Source organism: Crocodylus porosus, unplaced genomic scaffold, assembly GCF_001723895.1.
Source record: "Crocodylus porosus isolate Cpor-Errol unplaced genomic scaffold, CroPor_comp1, whole genome shotgun sequence".
NCBI lineage: Eukaryota > Metazoa > Chordata > Crocodylia > Crocodylidae > Crocodylus > Crocodylus porosus.
This window is the reverse complement of record NW_017728906.1, coordinates 27,578,387-27,597,355: the sequence shown is the minus strand read 5'-3', so window position 1 is coordinate 27,597,355 and position 18,969 is coordinate 27,578,387. Positions and strand designations below refer to the sequence as shown.

At 42.7% G+C, this 18,969-nt stretch overlaps 1 long non-coding RNA gene across 1 annotated transcript in view; it reads left to right on the top strand.

Annotated features, from left to right (window-relative positions):
* The first annotated feature begins 3,171 nt into the window (after positions 1-3,171).
* Positions 3,172-18,969, top strand: part of LOC109305838 — an 18,508-nt gene continuing 2,710 nt past the window's right edge. The window contains exons 1-3 of the long non-coding RNA XR_002099729.1: positions 3,172-3,259; positions 16,661-16,665; positions 18,030-18,035. This is a non-coding gene — a long non-coding RNA (uncharacterized LOC109305838). The remainder of the gene's footprint in view (positions 3,260-16,660; positions 16,666-18,029; positions 18,036-18,969) is intronic.

Below are 18,969 nucleotides of genomic sequence, written 5' to 3'. Positions count from 1 at the left end.
ACACTGTAGAATGGGAGGGAGGGCAGCTCTAGCATCCCCTGGCTTCTAGCTTGAGTCACTGCAGGCTATGCCAGCATTTCTTCAGTCCAGAGGGAATGACTGTGCAGTTGCAAACTGGTTCAACCTAGGCAGGTTAGACTAACCAGCAGAGATTGAATCATTTCAGGCTCAGGCTTTTTGAATGTCTGCCCCTAGCCTTAGTCCACAGCAATGAACGTGTAGACACTGATGGGGCTGGCTGGGGCATGAGGGTGCTTCAGTGTGGGGGATGCTTGGCGGTTAGCCTCACACTGAAGCACCTTTGTGCCCCACCCAGCCTCTCTGTAGCATGTAAAGCTGGGCTGGAGCAGTCCTAGGCTGGCAGGCCCCCTTTGTAGTAAAAAAAGTACTATTAACCTGTGAAAGAGAGGCTATGTGAGTTTCCTAATGCTACATGATGTCTTTTTCAAATCAGGGACTTAATTTTATATTTCCTAAATTCAGATTACTGAACTAAATACTAGACCATCCTTCCATGTATCATAAGCCTCCACAGGAAAAACTTCTTGATATCAGGAAAAACTTCTTCATGGAATGGGTGGCCAAAAATTGGAATGGGCTTCCCAGGGAGGTGGTGCTCTTCCCTCCTTGGGGGTCTTTAAGAGAAGGCGGGGTAGGCATCTGGCTAGGGTCATCTGACCCAAGCACTCTTTACTGCCTAGGCAGGGGGTCAGACTTGATGATCTGTTGAGGTCCCTTCTGACCCTAGCATCTATGAATTGGGTAGCTCAAGTGCTAGATCAGGACTGAAAGCACCTGCATTTTATTCTATTGTTTTCAATTCTCATAGTTTTATTATAAAAATCTTCCAGTACCTAATGTTTCCTTTAAAGCCTCATACCTGAGGCATGAGATAATCTCAGATTGCATTTATCACAGAATTATTTTTTCCTTGCCATAAGAATATATTGAGAAAATACGATCCTTATGTTGATCATGGAAGGACTCAAAATCAAAAGCCAACTAGAACAACCTCAAACATTTTGTTTAGGAAAAATATGATGTAGAGGTGGCTGATGACCCATAATTCTGGAATGTTTGTGATTGACAGAGTAGTAAGTATTCCTGTGTGTACCTAGTAAACACAGAGTCCAATGTAGCAAGTATTCAGGTATAATTAACAGTGCTTAGGTTGAACTGAAATATCAAATGAACACAGACACTATTGACACTGCACTTTAGATTGGAGTGAATACTAGTGACATTTATTCAGTGTTTCTTGAACCAATCATTCAGAAAAATAAATTACTAGATAGAATCTGTCACTCTGAGAAACATACATTTGTTGATGTTGTGTAGCAAACTTTAAAAACAAAAGCATACTTATTTTTAATTCATGCTTATTTGATACCTGTAAAATAGTTGCCAGAAAACCTTTAGGATTTTGCTGGAACATCAGATACTATCACTTTGGACATACTTCCTGAATTCAGAATAAAGGATTACTCTGTATTCTGAGAGATCACTGCTATTCATCCTAATCTGAGGCCTTAGAATGATGTTGATTGAAGTTGCTATTTAAACCCAAATTCACAAATAGCTAAATATTATCTTTAAAATGCAAGTCTTTTCATGTATTCTGTGTGAGACATCATGCAGCTAGTGAACTGCTGAATTTTCTGAAGATCAGAATATACCTTAATTTTAATCTAAACCGTTAAATCTAAATCTAATAACCGGATTTATGGTTATCTAAGTCTGTCTGCCTACCTATTGCACCTAAGTGGGCTAACTGGCTCACCAGCAGTTCAACAACCTTAATAAATGATGGGTTAGTGTAAGTAATGTGTATATTTAAGGTTCCATGTAATAGGAATAAAATGCTGTTTTATTGTCAGATATGTATAATTTCAAAATCTTCATAGTAGGGGCTTGTGTGATAGCTCAGCAGGCTGGCAGACTAGCATGCTAATGGATAAAGACCAGTACAATGAAGGGTGTATTTACAGTATATTTTGGCACATCATGTCAGAAAATGCAATCCAATGAAATAAGCAGATAAAATGTACTTAAAAAGAGGCTATCTCAAACTTATATGTTGCATTAGCTGCACTAGGAAGTTTTATTTTGAGAAAGGTTAATAATAGGCTAATCAAACAGATAAGTACATCAGCATGGCTAGGGGCAGACATTCAAAAACCCGGAGCCTGAATTGATTCAATCGTTGCAGGTTAGTCTAACCTGGCTAGGCTAAATCAGTTTTGTAACGGGAGAGACATCCCAAAAAATGCAGTCACATGCCTGTAGTGGCTCAGGCTAGAAGCTGGGGGGCGGGGAGGAGGCTAAAGCAGCCCTCCCTTCATTCCAGAGCATGGAGCTGAGAGAGGCAGGGCCAGGCTCTGCCAGGAGCTATGATTAGCTCAGCAGGGAATTGATAACAGTTTTTATTACCCAATTAAGAAATCAACAGAGGGACATTACCAGCTACTTGTTTATTCTGCCTGTTGATTCTATTTGTTGATTCAGCACAGACTATAGCCAGCATGTGATCTGCTAGCTAATGCACAGACATCTCTTGGCAAGGCAGAGGGGAGTGGGGAATTCCTGTTTAGCAGGGAGTGGTGAGGGGAGTGGGGAGCAGCCCACAGTCTCTGGAGCTGTGGCCAGGGAGCAGAGAGGAGGGGCCAGCCCTGCTGTGGAGCAGAGAGCCCTGCCCAGCTCAGAGAGCATGCCGGGATTCTGGGGGAGTCTGATTTAATTTAAACCAGCAAGGGGCTGGGATGGACATTGCATAAACTAGTTTGAGCCAAATCAGTTAAGTCTGATATTACATTTTACCAGGTTTATCTCAAACCAGTTTCAGCCATTCTCAAACTGGTTTATGTGCACCGAACATCTGTTTTGTTACAGGTTTAAATCAGTTTCTGATCATTTAAACTGGTTTATATGTAATGCCTGTCCCTAGCTCATAAGACTAGCATCAGACAAGTAGATATCATGAAGCTGATGATTAAGTTTATTAAAGAAAAGTGTTTAAATTTTATATTTCCATTCACCAATGATGCCTCCAAAAAATCCTCCAGAGCAAATGGGAAGATCATTGCACAGACACCAGCATCCTTGCTGAAGCTAGTGATACCAGTGTTGAGTGTGTGATCCTCAAGCACCAGCTTTGCTGGATCTGACATTATGGATGTCTATACACATGCTCTGAGGTATGGGAGGGGAGTGCTTTAGTTAGAGCTGCTCTGACAGCTTCTCTAATTAAAGTGCCCACAGTGTCACATGTATTTAGTGCCCCTTACTTTAAAATAGCAGCAGGGCAATTTAACTAAAGTTTGTTCAATAGATTTTAGTTAAAGTACCCCTGTCACCATTTTGAAATGTGGGGACAATGAATACACATGACATGGAGTTGCTGGAGTGTGCTAATTATCATGTTCCAACAGACTCGCAGCAGACTCAATTAATCAAGTCTGCTCTGATGTGTGCTAATTAGAATGCATTGGATCAAGGCTCTGTCATGTGTATAGGTGCCCTGTATGCAGATGTCTGACTTGACTCCCAAATCAAGTGCTCTACTCCCAACTTAGTAATTGCCTGAGATCTTGCAGTGGGCAGAGGAAATGTTTCAAAACACATTGAAAGCATACCTCAACCTCCCGCCCAGATGCCATCATCAAGAGTTGGGGGGCTGGCTGCTGGCAGACTCCAATGGTGCCACAACCTCAAGCAAGCAGGAACCCATTTTGAAGTAAAACAGATGAGTCAGAGAAGAGAGAATGGAGGAAGGAAAAGGAGAAAAATCCTACTCTGCAACCTACTTTCCCATGTAGAAAGACCTGAAACTTCTGTGGATGGATCTGTCTCAAGGATTGGACTCTTAAGTTGTCTCAAGACCCATCAATGAGCTGTGGTAGAGATCACAGGATTGTCAAAGATGGATGCTTTCCCCACCATTCTTTCTAGTTTGGTCAAAGCCTAGGACAGCATTTTCCTTCCTTTATTTTAAAACACCAATTTACCTTATCTAATCTGCCAATTTATCATCCTGGTTGATGTTCATCAACCAGACCTACTGTAGGTAGTGTCACCCCCAAACAGGGAGTATGACATATTGTCACCATGTTCTCTTGGAATTTCTCTTACATGGGTGATGGGCAGGGGGATGAGGAGGTGAGTACTTAGAAGAGGTTACAGCTAGATTTCACAGCAGCATAACTGTGAAAGTGAGCAATAAAGAGCTAAATCAATATCTGACCCACCTATGTTGGCAAGGTCCTTTCCCTGATCACTGCTGCACAGTTTGTTTTTGTCTCCTGTGATTTCCTGACACAAGGGTGCTTGTCATATGTTTGACATCAAAACTTCCCCCTCCAGACCTTCCATTACAGTGGACTTTTATCAGGACCGGACCAACTTGTGTTTTGGCATGTTGATCTGACTTAAATCTAGCATTTCATCAGAATCTATATACTGGAGCCACATTCTGTGCTTCCTTAAAGGTATTCATTCTTCCTGAAATGAAGCAGGTACTACAGATACATAATATATTTTCTTCAAATATTTTTCTCTCAACAATATTTACAGAATTAGAAAAGCATTTCCTGTTACTCAAAAAAAATTCGTAAACTCTTAGCTCTCCTTAGTTTAAAAAGAAAACCCTTTCTGGGTGAATATTCTGGGTAATTTTTCTTCTCCCCTGTATAAAATGCATTTAGGCAGACTCAAAGAAGAGTTGATGCATTCTTTCCTGAGCCCTCCCCCATGGATCTGTGTTTATTCTTTCCTCCTGAATACCTACATTGGATCTCTTTTAATATGAAAGCACTGATAAAATAATGCAATCAAATAAAAATACAAGTATAAAACTAGAGCAGTGGATTCCCCCATTAGGTTTCTTCCCTTCTCTTTCTCTCTAGTAAATCTCTACCTAACGTCTGTCTAGATTCTCTCTGTGTGATCAGTCTCCTCCTTAGATCTGTTCCCTAATCTGGAATCCACATCTCCACACACTACATTACAGTTATTATTCCTCAGGTGAAGGAGTACTCATTTGGACTCTTGTCAATGATACACCTAGACAGAATTGCCCTTGAGCAAAACAAACCACTTTCAGGTGCCTAGGATGTTGTCACCCACACAAAGGTCATAGACACTGTTATCTCAAGAACTGACCAACCGATGTAGGAAATGAATCAGAGTCTCTAGTGTAGTGCATGGTATGTGTCTGTGTATCTACACAGAAATCTATACCTGGAAATTTCCTATACAATGAAAACAAGTAAAACCAAGCCTTCTTAAAACTCCTTTTCCATCATTTTTTCCAGGATCTATTAAAATTAATTCTGTGTTGCTTTCCAGCTAATATTATAATTTTAAATTTCAGTGAACTAAAAGATTTCAAAATCTTCAAGTGATTAAATGTCATGACCAGTCATGACTGATTTAATAGTATATATTAAACTCTGATTCTTCATAGATATGTCTGGTGTTAAAGCATGTTACATAATTTCTTTTTCACCTGACAGTTCATTTTGGAAATGGAGTGCCATTAAAGCCAAGTGTTCACAATTATTGCCAAAGGAAGTCATAGGAGAAGCCCAGGATAGGTTTAAAAAAAAGGACATAGTGGGAGTGTCTACATGTGCACTTGACTGCTGTGTTACTGCACAGTAATTTACTACTTGCTTTAGCATGGATCATTTCTGACCTTAGCCAGACCCTTAGCCAGCAGCACATGGGTTGCTTCTGACCCTACTGAACAGTAATAATGAGCCACCATGCAGTAGCTTGTTGCTACTGCACAGTAGTGTTGGCATCATGGTTCGTGCCTACTGACGCTGTTGTTGTAGTGATGAGTTACATCACTATAGGTCATCTCTATGGCAATGTAGTGTCTCATGTAGATGCACCCACTGAGTTACCTTCAAGAGAAGATCAAATTTCAAAGGAAGGTTTTAATTCTGTATGTGTTTGCGCAGTCACACGTACATAAACATCTTCTTATGATACAGCAAATCAACGGCATTACCCTTTCTTCAAAATATTAAACTATAGTCTGAGAGAGTCAAGAAAACACAAGTCAGAAGTAATTGCTAAGAAATAAAACATACCTTTGAAAGCATCATTGCTAAATAAGCAGTGTCATTTCCAAAAGACATGTAAATGAAACAACAATCCCTAAAAGTTTAGGAATTGTTTAAAAATAAAAATCTACCTTCACACTTGTATGGGGCAGATTTTTTTCGACATAAAACACACCTGAATTTAAGCAGCATTTATCTTGATCCAATCAGAAAACTGATCTAGACAAAAACCTGCATTCAAAAAGCATTTAGGCTTTGTTGTATTCTGGCTAAACCCAGCAAATTCAAAATCGAAAGGATCTTGTGAGTTGCATATTGAAATTTGAATGCTTTTACTCTTGCAGTTTAGATTGCTGGGATGCTTTGCCTGCAATTGTCCTCTTTGTTTAAAACTAAAGTACATTTTGTATATTTAAAAAATTACGAAAGGTTCAAAACAAACATTCAATGGCAGCCATTCTAGGCTCACTAGTCGACAGACAATAAGTGATTCAGACTGGATGAATTTATGTTGAGGCATTTCTAAAAGCCTACTATTCAACTGGTTAAATATGAATTTTGTTATATATATGATTTAAACAATAGTTTTCAGAGGCTATTGAGTATACAGATTTTGATAAACATGCTAATTACAAAAACACATTTTACTGTGATGGACAATAACAGCTCCCATCTATTGTCTCAATTCTTTTCATTTTGTGGATTATAAATCCCAGAGAGTAACTGTTCCAGAGGCAATATTAAGGGCTTTTATGGTGATTCAGTTACTAAGCACATGTCCTAAACTGATGTGCCTAAATATCTTTATGAAATTTTAATTGCACAGAAAAGAACATTTCTAAATGAAAGTGTTTTTCATTTCCAAAATACCCAAGGGCAATAATCCACATATAGACTAATGGCCTGTAAAATTCAGCTTGTTGACTGCAAAATTCAGGCAAAGTGTTAGGACATGAAAAATTTCCAGGGATCCTGTCTGCTTTAAGTCAGCTTCTTCAGCTGTTGACCCTTGAAAGATCTATGTACTTTCCCAGGTTTACTGCCTGACACTACTGCTGATTCTAAAAGTAGTAGTGGTTACTGTATGATGAATTAAGTGTCACACAGTAGATGCGGCCACACTTTTCTTGAGCCAGACTTGCTGTACCCGATTGCTGTACATGCCAAGTAAACACATGAGGATGCTATTTAGGAATGCATTTTACATCTTTCCATCATTCAGTGTTGGGAGAATTTTAAAGAGCTCATAAGGACTGGACTTGAAAGCCCACAAGCCCCCTTCCAGTCTCTCATTACTACGTTCTTTTTAATGGACGTGCTGCATCTAACACATCTGGAAGGACTAATACCTTTTATGGTGATGGGACTATAGTTTTGTCCGCAGCAAAAGGTGAAACGTGTTCCTCCTGGCTCCTGCCTGGATTGTTTGTTGGTCTGTATTATTTGTTGTTTTCATGGGATGGAAGCTCATTTAGACTGAGTGATTTTCACTAACTTCCATTTTATATTTTTTCTGCAATAAACAATGTGTATTCATCTCAATCTGCCTCGGTTTAGAATAACCTTCCTCTTGTTTTGTGCTTGAGAGAGACGTTTAGTCTTCCTCATATGCCTGTACTCCCATTATTCCATGGTGATAGATCTGCCATCTACAAAGCAAAGTTATAGGAGGCTTCTGCAGAGACAGAAGTGAATAAATGTGATTCATTGCCCCCTCTACATAACTGTCTTAACCTTCTGCCTTGTGGATATGCTTTAGTTAAAGGTGACATTTTCTGAGTGAAAAATCTGTATGTTTCATAACACTCCTTTTGAGAATAACATATTAGGGCTATTAGCAAAAGCATAGATATCTATCATGAAATGTTACTACAGCTAGGAGAGAGACTCCGATCTGTGGAACTGTGGACCTGGTTTACTTCCCTTAGAACATGGACAGATGTCACATTCACTCTTGTGTCTTAGGCACTGTAAGGAAGTAGTGGACAGACGATGCAAATCCCTAAACCAGAAAAAAAAATCAATCCAGTGGGGAATTACCCCAGAAAAATAAAGGGTAAAATTATATGATTGTAAATTACACCTGCATAGATTTCATTTGTCTGCACCTATCCTGGGGGGAGCCATTTCCCAAAGACAAACAGCCATTTCCCAAAGACATTATTTGCTTCCCCACTGCCTAGTGGTAAGGCACTATAACAGTCACTTATTACAAGAATTATTCCAGGATAATTGCACTTTTCTTGTTCCTGATCCCATTGTACTTTAGGTCAGTATACAAAAACAATGTAAGTTGCACTGACATACATGTACATCTAAACATGCCTATGACTTCATAGGCTCTTGAGGTAATCACTGTCAGCCTATATTTAGGTGAGGAGAATAGTATGGGTTTTTTTTTCAAATCCACATGCATATTTCCAATGAAAAAATATTTCCAATGAAAAAATCCTAACATACCTTTTTCATATTCACATAAGAATAATTCAACCCCAGTACAGTTGTTCTACATATGGTGATTGCTCACACAAGGCAATAATTATAATGTGACCTTTTTGCAATTTAAAATTCCACAAGCATGCTTTTAAACCTTGTTCTAGTCCTGAACAATTTAATTCAGTGAATCATCTTCAAATATTAGTGATGCAGCACTGTACTTGCAAAAGTAATGCCATTGTAAATGAAAGGAAAACTCTTATCCCAAGCTGCACACCACACCTACAGACACACATGGAACTATGTCAAGAAGTCATGAAACAGAAATACACCCACAAGAGTATCTCACACATATGCTGTTTTGCTAGTCTGCATTCAGTCTAATGCAATATATGGGGCTGCATGTATTGAAATTCAGAGGAATTATACAGAGAGTTACAGATAGATTGGAGGTTTTAACTCTTTTTGTACTCTTCTGAGTAATCATTAGTAAAATCAAATGCAAGCTTCATTATTCTGAATTTCAAATAGTTTTGTTTTAGTTATCCTTGTTTTTCTTATAAATGCATGTAAGAAAGAAAGGAAGCAAGGGTTTTGAAACTTTCTTTTCTTCATTTCATTCATTTCATTACTTGCAATTATACTCTTCTGCCTATTCTGCCTTTCTGCATTCCCATCAATCCTTGTTACTGACAGTCTTAAAAATGCGTCACTCCTAAGTAAGCTCTTGGGAGCTCCTGACCTCAGTGGGCAATGACTGGATCATTTCCTTACCTCTTCACTTCTTTTTATAAGTTAATTCTGCCAACCCCCTGGTAAATTATTATTGTTCTTCCCTGAACTTTCTCCATTTAGTTTACAGGTAATATAGTACTAAGTACTGAAGGCAGCTTTCCAGGTGATGTTGCAGTACTATACAAAGAGAAACTATTAGCTCTGCAATGTGTGGACTATGTATACAGCCCTAAACATAATTGAGCATTTTTGCTTTGTGACATAGCAACAAAGTCCAATTTAATCTTCCATCCATTACAGCAGATTGAATAATTAATTTAGAATAATAATACTTGCAAATGATGACATTTTCTTGTGGAATAATTATTTCCAAATTAATATTTTTGTTATTCAGCCAGATGTTCTGTCCACAGTCAGTCTGTGTCTCTGTAAGGTTATTCTTTTCCTCCTCTTCTTCCCTGCCATCAATTGCATTTGGGTTTATTTTTCCCAAGTACCTAAACTTATGTTCTTGTTACTTCCTACTTCTTTCTTTTCCACCAGTCTTTGTGGTTATCATCTTTGTCTTTGCTGGCATTTCTAGATTTCTTCACATTGTTACTATTTCTAAACTTTATTGGCATTTGCTATCTCTTCCAGATCATCGATAAAGATGCTAAGGGCTGGATCCAGACATTTGGGCATGTGTGGTTTGTGATGCTTCAAACCTCTTTGAAGGTTTGAATGTGTAAACCAGAGTGTGGCACTGCTAATTTGCAGCACTGGGGCAAAATTTTCTACCAGGATTTCCTAGTAGGAAAAAAAACATGGAAAAAACTGGTGCAAGCTATGCCAAAGTGTTGGGTGCCAGGACAAATGCAGAGATGGGAGAATAGGTAGCCCAGGGCTGCTTGCTGTACCATCTCTGCATGCTGTGGAGTCCCCATGCTTAGGCACCCTGCACCCCAGCTAGCTGCTCCCTGGTTGTCTGGGGCATGGGGTGCCTCAATATCAGGGAGCAGGCAGCCCTGGGCTGGCTGCTCCCATTTCCACATGTCTCAGCATGGGGGCTCTGCTGTGGAGTCCTTGCCCTGAAGCACATGGAGTCCCAGTGCTGAGGCACATGGAGACAGGAGAGTAGCCAGTTCAGGGTTGCCTGCAACCCTCTCTCAAGGCACACCGTACCCCAGGCAGGTTGGGAGCGGCTGGCTGGGGCACAGTGTGCCTCAGTGCAGGGGCTATGCAGCATGCGGAGATGGGGGAGCAGGCAGACTCCCCCATCTCCATGTACTGCTCCCTGACTGGCTGGGATGCAGGGTGGTTCAGCACAGGGGATGGCTAGCTAGCTCCTGCAGAGGCACCCTGTGCCCAGTCAGCCCTCTCTGCAGCATGTGGAGCAGGAGGACAATGTATCCCACTGCAAAGCACATGGGCAGGGCAGGGGCGTGCATTGTGGCACAAGGTAGTGGCACAAATTTGTGCTGCTGAAAAGGGCATGCCTCTGCTTATGTGGTACCCAACCACAGTGCCTAATTTTGCACTGCTGAAGTCAGGAGGAGTTTTAGCAAAGGCTTCCCTGGATGTAGGATTAAGCTCTAATATGACAGCTGACAACTCAGACCATTTTGATATTCATGTAATCCCAATTGTTTTATGTATGTTTTCAGATATATATTATTTTTGTGCTAGCCATTTAATCATAATTTTTCAAATGATTTTTTCTAAGAGAAATAAATATACTGGCTAAGGTTTTAAAAACTTGCATACCATATGTGGACTTAATTTAGATATTTAGTACCATATTTACTAAAATCCAAGATGAGGTTTATTTCCTCATTTAACATTAGGGAAATAGTCCCTCATTTTGGATTTGAGTACAATCCAAATGCAGGGATGCAGGTGGCTGTTGCAGTTTTGGCTTTGGCCATGACCCAGGCCACTAGGGACACTAATACTGACTGCTAGGGATAGCCCTGCCACAGGAAGCAAGAAGCAGGGGTCAGGCTGCCTGATGCCTCCATGTCACTGTCTCTCCCCTCACTATCTGCCCACCCCTACCTCTCCCCTCACTACCTGTCCTCTCCACTGCCTGCCCACTATAACCTTCTTTTAGTGGCTTACCCAGAACCTGTCCTCCCACCACTGCTTTCTCAACTGCAGCAGCATGGGGGATTAATTTAAGATAACCCTTCAATAATTAGGTTCCATACATGAAAAAGAGTAATAAATTTCCATATACAGAATCTTGCTGGGGGGTCACCCTAAATTCAGAGTTGTCTTGGATTTGGGTAAATATGGTATGTACGTGCAAATCAACTATTTCATATATGAATGGATACTTTTTAATCTGATACATTATATTTCCTGTATTCCTTTCATGTACAGAGTTTATAATTAATCTAAAAAGTCTATCAAGTTTGTTTGGTTCCTTATGAAACTGTAGTGATGGGATGCAAGCAAATGCATGCACATTATTTGTATTACACTGGCACTTAACTAGGTCAACCAACACTGTGGCCTCATAAATACTGTACCAACACCTAGACGGCCATTCAGATATTAATTTTTTTCTATAGGATATGTGCAAATTTCTTGCAGCAAATGGTGACATTCTGGATGCTAAAGAAATTTGCCCTGAGAAAACGAATGTCCAATCTGCCATGAAAACAGCAAATCAAACAACAAAGTTCCTGATTCGCATAGGAACTTTTTTCATTTTGAGACAAATTTAACATCTGGAAAGGTCTTCTATACTCCATAATCCCATAGTTATTTGCTCCCTCTTTCCCTTCCGCAACATCTTTGTGTTTAAGGATTGCAAAGAAGGCAAACGGTTTATTTGTATTAATATCCTTGTCCTCTTTCACTCTATTAAACCCACCACTAATACTCTTTCAGGCTTTTTGTCTTAGTATTCTTAAAAACTAATAAATAAGTAATTGACTTTACATATTTGCTCCTCAAAATTCAAATTCACTCTACCTCGCTTATCACTTGCCATGGCTTATGTTTCATATAGGGAGGAAAAAATTATCACCGCCCAAATTTCTGTTTCCTGTAGGGTCCCTGCATTGCTCAAAAACCTACCAGTTAAGTTCATGTCAGTTCATATCTGAGGTTCAAGTTAATTCAGCACTCACTGTAAATATTTCACACATGCCTAGTTATATGTATATTTTTGAGAACTCAGTAGCATCTCACAACTTTTTGTGGTCTCCTCAAGGGCACCTCACTTTGTGCGCCAAACTTCTAACAATCACTTTCACATATGCTTTCATCCCGTGCAGTGTTTTGAGGATGAAGTGCACTTTCAATTCACTGCCATCAATTTCACAAGACTTAGAGTAAAACTGCAGGTACTGAACTAACCTTTAACAATGTTAACGGGACTGTAACAATGTTGACCACTAACCAGCTTGCCTTCAAACTAAAGTGCTATTCAGAATAAAAGCATTTCAGGTCAAAGCATCTTACACATTCTAGGGGTTACCTCACTAGCCTGCCCCTATTTATCACATAAGATTCTGGCATGTACAGTTCACCAGTGTATCAGTTAGCAAACCTGACATGGTCCCCAAATATACCATGTTTTCCATAGTAGTTATTACACCTTGGCATAAAACCTCTGCCCAACCCGCCCCCCCCAACACAGTCCACATTCACAGCTCAGTACAATTGTTATTGAATAGTCTGTGCTTCCAGACCATTGCATCTGCTGTAATTGGAATGTGTGATAATACTGTAGTCATGTTTCTGCTGTTTCTGATGAGCTGAAATCATGGTTATGTCAGGAAGGAACGGGTACATTCAGTCAAGCAAGCAGCTTAATTTATCTGGAAGGAAAATGAGCTGCTTCTTCCAATGCCTTTAAAAAGCATTTTTATTTTTTACCAAAAAGTTTACTGTTACTTTGCCTGGATGTATCATGTTTAACATTTGATAAATTATTTCTTAGTGACACAAGGAGGGATTCTATACAAAAAAGGTTACATCCTCCTTACTTTCTTCATAGAATCTGCATTGTCAGTGCTAATTCTTGCTCTAAACTTTGTCTTTTGGCTTTGGAAAACACTCAGGGCCAAGTTTAATGCTGTCATGACCACGCAATGAACTCCACTATTTCAAATGAGCTGCACCTGCTTATGCCAAAAGCGAATGACCCCAAATCACATCTCCCTCAGAGAAACATAAGAGTACAGGATACAACACATGCTGTGTCTCTCTATGTGGATAAGGGCTCGAGTACAATCTGCGTGCAGTGTGTAAAGTGTATCAAAATTGTGCAGTTCAATGAAAGGCTGACACAATGTCCTCTTTCTAACCTACTTCTTCAAATTCTCTCATCAGTTTATCCCTTCTTCTGGTCCTCTGCTTGAGGTCTTTGTCCTTTACCCCTCCTCTTTTTGTCACACATTACAATTCCACTTTGTAGCGAAGCAATCTTCTTTAGAAACCATCTGTAAAGGCTAATTTTATATTCTACTCGAAATCCACATCCCAAAAGAAATATACTTTGGGATAAATTTGAAGTCCTTTTACATTTATTTTGTCTCACACCTGCAACCCTCACATGATCTCTGCCATCATAAAAGAAGGCACTTTCTTCTTACACTTACTTCTTTTTTAGTCTGCTGAGAGAGTAGTTCACATCCAGGACAAAACTAGAATTTATTCTTGAGAGCTGCTTTCCTTGATTCCCTTCAAATGATAAGAAAATAGAGGTTTCCATCTAGGTAAAAAGAAACACTGGCATAATTTAGGGATCTTTGTTAAATAGAAGTGTCAAATTCCACGAGTTCTCTCTACTATTTATCTTCTGCTATCTTGCAGTGTAAAAAGCTTGCATTTTAAAGGCCTTATCCTAAAACCTGAACAAATCTCTACTTATTTGAATTCACTTACTTGAATAAACCTTTACTTCCATTAATGGAACCCCTTATGTATGAAATACCTATATGAATACAAATGTGCAGTATTAAAACAACCATAGAAAATGTTTATTAGGGCAGTGAAAATAGGGAAGTATTAAATTCTAATTTGGATTTGGCCAATTTGAAGGACAGTGATTCGATTCAGAGATTTGGACCACTATCCTGAATAGATTCAGCCGAAACCGTTTTGGAAGATTTGACACTGATTTGGAGCGATTTTGTGATTCGGATATGCCGGGGAGAGGCAGGCATAGCTGGGCAGCTCCTTCGGCTGTGCCTGCCTCTCCCTGGGTACAGAAAGCCATGGAAGAAGTGTGCATGGTTGCCCTGCCTGGCCTCATCCCCCACCTGGCTCCAGCCCTAGTCCCAGCACTTGAAAAAAAAAAAAAAAGCCCCGTCGTCACCAGCTGCAGCAGCAGCAATTGAGGCCTCTGGGTGCTCATGGCAGAGCCCCCCTGTACAGTGTGGGTCAGTAGGGGGCAGCGGGAATCATCCCCCTGCTTGACACCCATGCAGCAGCTGTCCCATGGTATAGGTGCAGTGCGGCTTGGCAGAGTGCTGTATACCGTCTGGGAGCTGGGGACACTGGGCTTGAGTGCTGCCAGGCTCTGGCTGACAGCTGGAGCTGCCCCAGTTCCCAGGCAGTGCGCAGCACCCTGCCAAGCCGTGCAGCACCGACACCATGGAGCACCTGCTCTATTGGTGTCAAGTGGGGGGGGGGGCGATCCCCGCTGCCCCATGCTGCATGTTGGTATCTTGGAAAATTCTGTATACATATGTGCTGATAATACAGAAGCCGCTGAGTATGCGCCATGGAAACAGACCTAGCACGTGCCCCCTGTGTGACCTGCCGGCTTGTCACTCAAGCCTGACCTACTTTTAGTAAAGCGCAGACCCACTTGCCACAGAGACCTTGCTGCTGAGCATGCTCAGTAATTGATTGGAATGAGGTAACCCCTCTAGAAAGTTCTGACCACCACGCAGCCCAATTGGTTGAAGGACTGCTTTAAAAGATCAGTGAGCCCCTCCCTAGGGGGGAGACTAGCTAAACTGAGGGTGGAGGTTGGTCTCAGTGACTGCCCCTTAGTAAGGCCACGCAGCCTATTAGTCTCCTCCATAGCGAATCCTCAATACGTCTTTATCCTTGGTCGTGTTTTGTGTACCGGTTCCCTGGCTTTGGACTTTCGACTTTGATTCTTACCTCGACCTCTGATCGCCCTGACGGTTTGACCCTTGATCCTGGCATTCTACTTACGTGGCTTCCATTTGATCTCAGCTTTGCATACTGACTACGGTTCATCTCTACTCACTTCGGCTAGTTGCATCTCGGCTGTGTTTCATTGTGACATGTTACAGTTGTCGTGCGTTTGTAACCTTCTGATGAGCTGTTGACAAGCCCTGAGACTATCCAACAGGCAGCCACACCTATCCCGTCAGGGGTAGAAAGCAAGGGCTTGTTGGGGAGCCTCATGGGCCAACAGACCCCTTTGTTTTTTGTCCATTAATCACTGTAACTGAAGAATCACCGTGTCTATGCTCCACAAAGCATAAGTTAATAAACCCACCTTGTTATTTACCAACACGCCTCTGTGCTGCTCAGAACTCCACCGCCGTTAATCCCAACCTGTTCGTCGGTTTCCCAATTGCCACCCCATTCCACTGTGACCCCTGGGACCTTCATGAGGGGGGTATCCCAACAGTTGGGAATCTGCCATGTGCCCTCAGAGGCCCCAGTCACTGCTGCCAGAGCCTGTGAGTGTGGGGCTTTTATTTATTTATTTTTAAGTGCCAGGAGATTGGGCTGGGCAGGGGATGGGGCTGGGCAGAGCAATCATGGGGGCTTTTCCCATGACTTCTGAAGCTGTGCTTGCCTCTGCCCTAGTGGGGGGAGCCATGGAGGCTATGCCCTATTGCTGCTTGCCCAGCTGGAATGGGGCAGGGGAGGTGCAATGCTGGCACAGCTCGCTCTGGAAGGCAGCAGGGCATAGCCCCATCTCCCAGTGCTGCTGTGGCCACATCAGTGCTGGAAGCAGGGTCTCAGCTCTTCTGCTGCTTGTCAGCTGGCACAGGGGGGCGGGGTGGGATGCAGGTGCAGCAGTACTAGGAGTGGGGGCTTTATTCTGCTGCTGCTTGACCCCTTCCACCTGAAGCAAGCTGCATCCCCATCCTGCCCCCCACCCCAGCTGGGCAAGTGATAGTAGGGCAGAGCCCCTGCTCCCAGCACTGTCACACCTGCATCCCATACCCTCCCAACGCCCTCCCTGAGTAACGTGCCACCGCACCCCAGCTGGGCAGCTTGTCCCAGCCCCAGCCCCAGCCCCAATCCCTCCCTCCTTCCTCCCCAAACCCCAACAGACTTACGAGCTGGAGGCAGCTGTCAGCTGCCTGTTTAGGTATGGCTGAATCACCGAATCAGCCAAATCTTTTCCAAATCTTTTTCCAAATCAATTCAGATGCTTCAAATTGATTCAGAGTTTTTACTTGTTCTCCCAATTTGATTTGGATTTGGAGATTTGGTCCCTGAATTGGGCCAAATCTCCTCTGAACAAATTAGCTACTGAAGCTTTGCACAGCCCTAATATTTATCCTGAGATGGGGATTCCCAGGTTATGTTTGGACACCTCCTGAGATAGAACAGCAGCTAGATGCCCAGAAGGCTGGGTAGAAATGCACCTTAGGTTGCCTCTACATGTGCAGCTAAAGGCACAATCAGAACTAATGCACAATCCAGACAATTATGCCTCTAATACCATACCACACATGCATAGAAGAAGGCACAATTGTGGGATCATGCATTAGATCCCATTGTGCCTTATCACTGGTGCAGGGGGTGCCTGGGCTCATGATTCTGGGCCCCCCCGCACTGGTTCCCATGGCTGTGAGTCCTATAGCTCATGGTGCTAGACAGGGCTAATAGTAGAGACAGTATTCCCTACACTGACTCTGCTGCAAGTCCTGGAGCCAAAGGAGGCTGCAAGGCTCACAGTGGTGGCAGCATGGAGAACACTGCTGCTGCTGAGAGCTTCATACCTCATGAGACTTGTGAAATGGGCAGTGCTCTTTCCACTGCCCCTATTCTCCCTGATGCAAGCCCTGCAGCTGACAACACTGTCATCATTGCGAGGTTTGTAGCTATGGGTTGGCAGGAGATGGTGCACCTTTGTGGCTGGGAGCTCCTCAATTGCTATCACAGGGGAGCACATGGCCACACATATAATAATGATATGATTAGAATAAGCTACAAAGTTACTACACATTTTTTGTGGAATAACATTGTAGCTTATGGTTTGTTATATCACACCATTAATTGCTTGAATGGGTAGCTGGGTTACAACTTAAGGCATGATTTTCTGTTAATCATGCCTTAAGGGTAATATATGGAGAGGGCCTTATAGTCTCATTATGTATGTATGTATGTATGTGTTGGGCCCCATATGCCGGTGCACCCTTGACCTGCGAGCCTGGCTCAGCACGACCGGCTTGGTGTGAGGACTAATTTTGCAGTAAGTCCTTGTGGACCTCCGTATACGTCAGTTGCAGCTTAGATGGCTTCCTGGAGTCAGGGAACTCAACTTGGGTTATGTAGATAACGTTGCGGCCATGCTGCACCCTGCTGCACTTGTGTTAGATTCAGAGGGTGTAGATTTGGGTTCCACATGGCATAAGAAATTCTGATTATGGCGTGGAGCAACTGGATGGCATTAGGTTGGTTGGGGCTGCCTTCATGCCAGATGTGTGATTTTCGCATGAGAACTTCTACTACCAAGGCTGGTAATGGTATTGGCCAATGTCCGTTTCTCGTCACGGGGGCTGGATCAGTAACTAGCCCTCGGCTCCAGGCTGTGTTCTGAATGAGTTGCATAGCTTCATCTGAATCAAGAGTTTTGTGTCCTGCTGCTACCATGAGACGGCCTAACCAGACCAAAAGAGTTTCATCAGGTTGAATTTCTGTTTCTTTGTGGAGCTCACTCATTTCCATCCGAGTCCTGGGACTAGTGGTGGTGATAGTTTGTGCAACACCACCCGCCTGAGTACGCTTGCATAAGGTGATGGGCAAGGCTGAAGTCATTAGCTCTTTTTCGCCAGCTTTACTTTTAGTTTTTGTCAGTGGCACGTCATTGAGCTCTTCTGGGTATGGTGGAGGCTGAGTGGTAGGAGGTGGAGCGGTTGGCGGCAGAGCATGGTCCGGCCATGGAGTGGGCGTGACTATGTCTGGTGATGTCAGATTGTTCTTCGTTAGCAGGGTGGTGGCGGGAGGATAGGCCAACCAAAAGGTGGGTGTGGCCTTGTTCGGTGACGTCTCGTTGTTTGCCATCAGTCCCTTTAGGCTTGGGTATAGTCTTCCCTTTGGCTCAGTTCCAATTTCTGGGTGTGGCTTGTTGTCATCAGTGCCATTTGCGGGCGATGGCTTCTCCATTTGTGTACCGGCATCTTTTTGTTGCAACTTCTGTTTTTGTGCGGTGCCATCTTGGGGCGCTGGTGGAGCACTGCACTTTACCGCCAGATCCTCAGCAGTCTTGCTAGCCGTACCCAGCTGTGAATCAAAATTCGTGACCTCGCGCAGCAAGATAGACACAGTATGGAATAAAACTGTAAGGGTTGGGGGTGTACCACGTACCGTGGGACCCCGAACCCCGGATGTCCCCTGGAGAGGAGGGGTACTCAGTGGACCGTCCCGCTTCACCGCTCTCGCCTGCCACGACTTGATGGAAAATATGGGGTTCACCCGTGCCGGGAAGCTGGCGGTCCAAGTGGGGTACGGCACCTCCAAAGTCCAGGGGTCCTGAGGGCTCCTCCTCCCCTACACCCTCGCCCGGTCC